Source organism: Chlorocebus sabaeus, chromosome 4 (assembly GCF_047675955.1).
Source record: "Chlorocebus sabaeus isolate Y175 chromosome 4, mChlSab1.0.hap1, whole genome shotgun sequence".
Taxonomy (NCBI): Eukaryota; Metazoa; Chordata; class Mammalia; order Primates; family Cercopithecidae; genus Chlorocebus; species Chlorocebus sabaeus.
In genome coordinates, this window is record NC_132907.1 from 37780869 (window position 1) to 37787767 (window position 6899).

Below are 6899 nucleotides of genomic sequence, written 5' to 3' on the forward strand. Positions count from 1 at the left end.
AGGGATGTGTACACTTAATATTTGTGAAGTCTTACATATGTTATACTTATTTTGAAAGACTGAAACAGCTCTGTATGCACTGATATTGAAGGATTTCCAATATATTTTGTGGGTCAAAACAGTAAAATATTGGTAATTTCACATAGATTGATCTAATATAGTAATAAATGTAAAAAGTAAGCTGCAAAAAAAAAAAAAAAAAAAATGTATTCACAGGTTTCTCCTGTGTCAGTGCCAAACACAAAACTCATTTGACCCAAAGGACTTTTTCTCTATTTTTAATGTTCTTTTCACTGAGAATTGGAAGATTGGCTTTAGGAAACTTTTCCCTTTAATCCTGAAGATACTAAGGCAGATTGAGGATACTCTCCTAGATTCCATTTATTATTATTTGCAAATTAAGAATCACAACGAACAGGTAATATCGAGTTGTGTATTGCTATTAGTCAAGTCCTTTGAAGTCAAACAATGGTAAAATATTTTCAGGCTACGTAACAGGAGTGAGAATAGGTGAAACACTGCAGACCCAGGAACACATCCAGTCATTACACACTGCTAACGCAGAACTAGAACCACTCTGCTCCATGTTCCTCTTCTTTTCCCCAAAACCCATATTTAAATAAGAAATTAATTTATTAAGTACTTAAATAATGTGTTTTCCTACTTCATGTTCATTGTTTAGTTTCATTCATTCCTTCTTAACTTTCTGAGGGGAAATTGATTTTACAATATATAAAAAAGAAAGAAGGAAAAGTAGAGTGGACATACTTTAAATCATACAAAGAATCACTGATAGGCCTGGGACCAGACACAGAGTATGAGGCCTAGAGGAATGTCTGTATTTTCTATGATTATATGTGATAGATATTGACATACAAAGGCCCACTTGGCAAACATATAGAACACCTTCCTTTTCTCACTTACGTAAAAATAAAACAAAAATACAAAAGCATTGTTTTTTACAAGATCAAAGTTGAAAGTGCTTAGGTCACAGCTCCTAAAGAACACATTCCTAGGGCAATCTAAACAAAAGCAAGGCCACTATTCTCATGTTCATAAGCAAAATAGGACCAACCATACAAAAGGAAAAGGCAACCAGTCAGCACTAGTTTCATTCATTAAAAAAATTATTTCTCATTTTCCATAACCTTTACCATTCCTACTCTTCTGAAAAGATATGTGCAGTGCATATACAATCAATGTATTCAGGGAAGAGTGTGATACTTGGATAAAAGAGTAGTTACACACCTTAATTTGGGGGAAATACAGGATATTTAATGAGGAAGAAAACACTGCAGAAGAATGAACAGAGGTTCAGAATATTACTCCACTACAGGTACCTTTTTAGCTGGACACTCAAATGCCAAGCGAAGCTGCATGGCTCAGGCACATGGACCCTCATAACCCAGCCTCATTAAATGAAGCAACATGATCCACTTCCACAAGGAGCCTCTTGCAGACTACTTTCCAACTGCCGGTCACTGAAGTGGTCATCTCCAGTTACTCTTTCCAGTTCTAGTCTAGTAATCCTAAACATCTTTAGAGTATCTTTTGTTTTTTTCTCTTATGCCTAAGTCATCACCACTTGACTCATTTATCATGTTAAAATACAGCAAGCACTTTTCATATATAAAGGCCCTTTGTTAAGACTAAGAACTGTAGCATGATAAAGGGTGTCAGCAAAAATCAGAGAAACAAATACTCCTTTGAGAAGCTTCAATCTTCTGTGAACAACACGCTAAAAATGAGTTGATTATAACCTTCAAATAGAAAACATTTTATACTCTTGTCTAGGGAAGGAAAAAAACTACCTAGTGGTCTTGTGATGGCAGTCTATTCTTTGTTGCATCTTCACTGCATATTTAGTCATTGCAAAGGATCAAACGTATCAAAGTTTGGCAAGAAACCTTTCCTTCCTTTTCCAATTTCCCACATATTTTACAAACTTTGGCCCTTGAACACAAAAGCTGTATAAGCCTATTACTGTAAACTTATTCTGCCTGAAAATTAGTAGACAGAAGCAATTTTATGTTCTAATCATAGCCTAAAATTGCAGTTTTTGAGATTTGGAACCAAGCTGAAAATTATAAGTCAGAACAAAAGATATTTCAGTCCTTCACGTCTGGAAGAAAATTAGCATTAATACCTGTAGTCTCCAAGTCCATATGGACCAAATGGATGGAAAAGCATGTAATTTCAGTTGCTTTCTTTACTATCTCATTCCCCTACCCACTCACATCCATCTCACATTCATACTGTTTATATAAGCACATTTTCGTTTTCAGAACCCTATCACATACTAACTTTGAAACTCAATAACGTATTTCCGTTTTTTTTTTTTTTTGCTATTGAAAACCAACAGTTATTGGTATATATGACAGTCATAATAATAATATAAGGCTTAAGAGACAGCTCCAGTGTTAAACTGCCGAAATTCTAATCCCAGTGCCATCACCACTTGCTATTAAGACGTATAAAATTGCCTTTTTTGTAAACAGGTCAAAGAATGATCTAACATTTACAATTTCATATGGTTCAATTTAATTGAAGTCTTGTCTATCTGAAATAAGAGGAATAATAATAGTTACTTTGAGTAATTAATGAGATAATAAGCATAAAGGATTTTGGTTGCATAATTACCTGTAACCAAAATAGCAAGTAGTAAGTATAGAAGGCAGAGCCTCTCAAATTTTAACATGCCTAGGAATTACCTGGGGAGCCTACTCAAATGCAAATGCCAATTCAGTGGTTCTAGGATGGCACCAAAGAATCTGCATTTCTACCAAGTTCCCAGATGATGCTGATGCTGCTGGTCTGAGATCACTCTTTGAGTAGCAAGGTTATAGGATGTTTCCCTTCTCTAATAAGAATCACCTGGAGAGGTGGGGCCAAGATGGCCGACTAGAAGCAGCAGCTATCAGAGGCTTCCATTGAAAAAAACCATAAAACAGCGTGTGAATCCTGCACTCACAACTGAGATATTCAGGTTCTGTCATCAGAACTGACTAGGTGGCTGGCCTGCCCCACACAGAGGAAGAACAGTGTGGTGTGGCAGCCCCGAGAGCCACGCAGGGCAGGGGCACCCCCACCCTCAGCCAAGGGAGGCGGTGAGTGAGAATCCTATCCAGCCTGGGAAACCGTGCTTTCTCCACCAAAGTGTGCAACCCACGGATCAGAAGATCCCACTCATGAGCCCACACCACTGGGGCATAGGGTCCCAACCATGGAGCCACACAGATTCTCAACAACCACTCAGCGAGAATCTGCTTAAGTCTGCTGAGTTCTCCCGGGAGAGGGGCGGCAACCACCACAGTTGCAGCTGTCTGCTGTCTAAGCCATTTGAGCATCTTACAGGGGGCGCCAGGGGCAGCAGCTAACACTGGGACTGCTAGCTGCCTAACACACTAAGCTCTCAGGGTTGGGGAAGGGCAGCAGCCATTTCTGTAGCTCCAGGCCACACCTTTCCCCTGCTGGAGCAAGGGAGACTGGACGGCTTGGTCCCAAGAGGTGTCCCCCATAGCCCAACACAGCACTGGCTGTGGCCGACTGCAGCCAGAGTGCCTCTTCAGGCCTGACCCTGACCCACCCCTCCTCACTGAGAGGGGCTTCCCTGCAGGAACTCCAACAACTCCAGTCAGGGGCTCAGGAACAAACCCTGATCTCCCTGGGCCTAAGCCCCTATGGGGAGGAGTAGCCGCAGTCCCCACAGACCAGCAGACTTAGTCTTTCCTTCTTGCTGGTTCTGAGGAATCCCGGCAGCCCAGATGAGTGGGTTTCCCCCCAGCAAAGCACACCTTCTCCACCAAGGGACAGCCAAAGTGCTTTGGCAAATGGGTCCTGCTCCTGGTGCCACCCAACTTAGAGAGACCCTCCAACAGGGGTTGTCAGACACCTTATACAGGAGCATTCCTACTGGCATCAGGACAGTGCCCTTCAAGGTCAAAGATCCCAGAGGAAAAAGCAGGCACCCGTTTGACTGTTCTCCAGCCTCCTCGAGTGACATCTCGAGTTGCAGGAGGGAACCAGATGAATAGGGCCTGAAGTGAACCCCCAGCAAACCACAGCAGCCCTGCAGAAGAAGGACCTGACCACTGAAAGAAAAACAAACAAACAAACAGAAAGCAGCAGCAACAGTATCAACAAAAAATGTTTCCACAAAAACCTCAACCAAGGGTCAGCAGCCTCAAAGATCAAAACTAGACAAACTCATGAAGATGAGAAAGAATCAATTTAAAAAACACTGAAAACCCAAAAGGCCAGAGTGCTTCTTCTCCTCCAAATGATTGTGATGCCTCTCCAGCAAGGACACAGAGCTGGATGGAGGATGAGATGGATGAATTGACAGAAGTAGGCTTCAGAAGATGGATAATAACAACTCCACTGAGCTAAAGGAGCACGTTCTAACCTAATGCAAAGAGGCTAAGAAACTTGATAAAAGGTTACAGGAGCTGCTAACTAGAATAACCAGTTGAGACAGGACTATAAATGACCTGATGGAGCTGAAAAACACAGTGTGAGAACTTTATGAAGCACACACAAGTATCAATAGCCAAGTTGACCAAGCAGAAGAAAAGATACAGAATTTGAAAGCCATCTTGCTGAAATAAGGCTTGTAGACAAGATTAGTGAAAAAACAATGAAAAGGAATGAACAAAACCTCCAAGAAATATGGGACTATGTAAAAAGACTGAAACTATGATTGACTGGAGTATCTGAAAGAGACAGGAAGAATGGAACCAAGTTGGAAGACACACTTCAGGATATCATCCAGGGGAACTTCCCCAGCCTAGCAAGACAGGCTAACATTCAAATTCAGGAAATACAGAGAACATCACTAAGATACTCCCCAAGAAGATCAGCCCCAAGAAACAAAATCATCAGATTCTCCAAGATCAAAATGAAGGAAAAAATGTTAAGTGCAGCCACAGAGAAGGGCCAGGTCACCTGCAGAGGGAAGCCCATCAGACTAAGAGCAGACCTCTCAGCAGAAACCCTGCAAGCCAGAAGAGAAAGAGAACAAATAGTCAACATTCTTAAATAAAAGAATTTTTAACCCAGAATTTCATATCCAGCCAAACTGAGTTTCATAAGTGAAGGAGAAATAAAATCCTTTACAGACAAGCAAATACTGAGGGATTTCATCACCACCAGACCTGCCTTACAAGAGCTCCTGAAGGAAGCACTAAATATGGAAAGGAAAAACTGGTACCAGTCACTACCAAAATATAAAGACCAATGACAGCATGAAGAAACTGTATCAGCTGATATGCAAAATAACCAGGTAGCATCATGATGACAGGATCAAATTCACACATAACAATATGAACCTTAAATATAAATGGGCTAAATGCCCCAATTAAAAGACACAGACTGGCAAATTGGATAAAGAGTCAAGACCCATTGGTGTGCTGTATTCAGGAGACCCATCTCACGTGCAAAGCCACACGTAGGCTCAAAAGAAAGGGGTGCAGGAATATTTACCAAATGGAAAGCAGAAAACAAACAAAAAAAAGAAATAAAAAAGCAAGAGTTGCAATCCTAAGCTCTGATAAAACAGACTTTAAGCCAACAATGATCAAAAAAGACAAAAAAGGGCATTACATAATGGTAAAGGGATCAATTCAACAAGAAAAGCTAACTATTCTAAATATATGTGCACCCAATACAGGAGCACCCAAATTCATAAAACAAGTTCTTAGAGACCCCAATTAAAAGACAGACTGGCAAATTGGATAGAGTCAAGACCCATTGGTGTGCTGTATTCAGGAGACTCATCTCACATGCAAAGACACACACAGGCTCAAAAGGAAGGGGTGGAGGAATATTTACCAAGCAAATGGAAAGCAAAATAAATAAATAAATAAATAAATAAACAGTAGGGGTTGTAATCCTAAGCTCTGATAACACAAACTTTAAGACAACAATGATCAAAAAAGACAAAGAAGGACATTACATAATGGTGAAGGAATCAATTCAACAAGAAAAGCTAACTATCCTAAATATATATGCACCCAATACAGGAGCACCCAAAGTCATAAACAAGTTTTTAGAGACCTACAAGGAGACTTAGATTCCCACACAATAATAGTGGGAAATTTTAACACCCCATTGTCGATATTAGACAGACCAATGAGACAGAAAATTAACAAGGATATTCAGGACTTGAACTCAGCTCTGGATCAAGTGGACCATCAAGAAGTTCTTTGAAACCAATGAGAACAAACAGACAACATCTCTGGGACACAGCTAAAGCATTGTTAAGAGGGAAATTTATAGCACTAAATCCCCACATCAGAAAGCTAGAAAGATCTCAAATCGACACTCTAACATCACAATTAAAGAGCTAGAGAAGCAAGAGCAAACAAATTCAAAAGCTAGCAGAAGACAGGAAATAACTAAGATCAGAGCAGGATTGGAGGAGATAGAGACACGAAAAACCCTTCAAAACATCAATTAATCCAGGAGCTGGTTTTTTGAGAAAAATTAAAATAAAAAGACCACTAACTAGACTAATAAAGAAGGAAAGAGAGAAGCATCAAATAGACAAAATAAAAAATGATAAAGGAGATATCACCACTGATCCCACAGAAATATAAACTACCATCAGAGAATACTATAAACACTTCTATGCAAATAAACTAGAAAATCTAGAAGAAATGGACAATTTCCTGGACACATACACCCTTTGCAAACTAAACCAGGAAGAAGTCGTATCCCTGAAGTGACCAATAACAAGTTCTGAAATTGAGGCAGCAATTAATACCCTACCAACCAAAAAAAAAAAAAGCCCAGGACCAAACAGATTCACAGCCAAATTCTACCAGGGGTACAAAGAAGAGTTGGTACCATTCCTTCTGAAGTTATTCCAAGCAATTGAAAAGGAGGTACTCCTCCCTGAC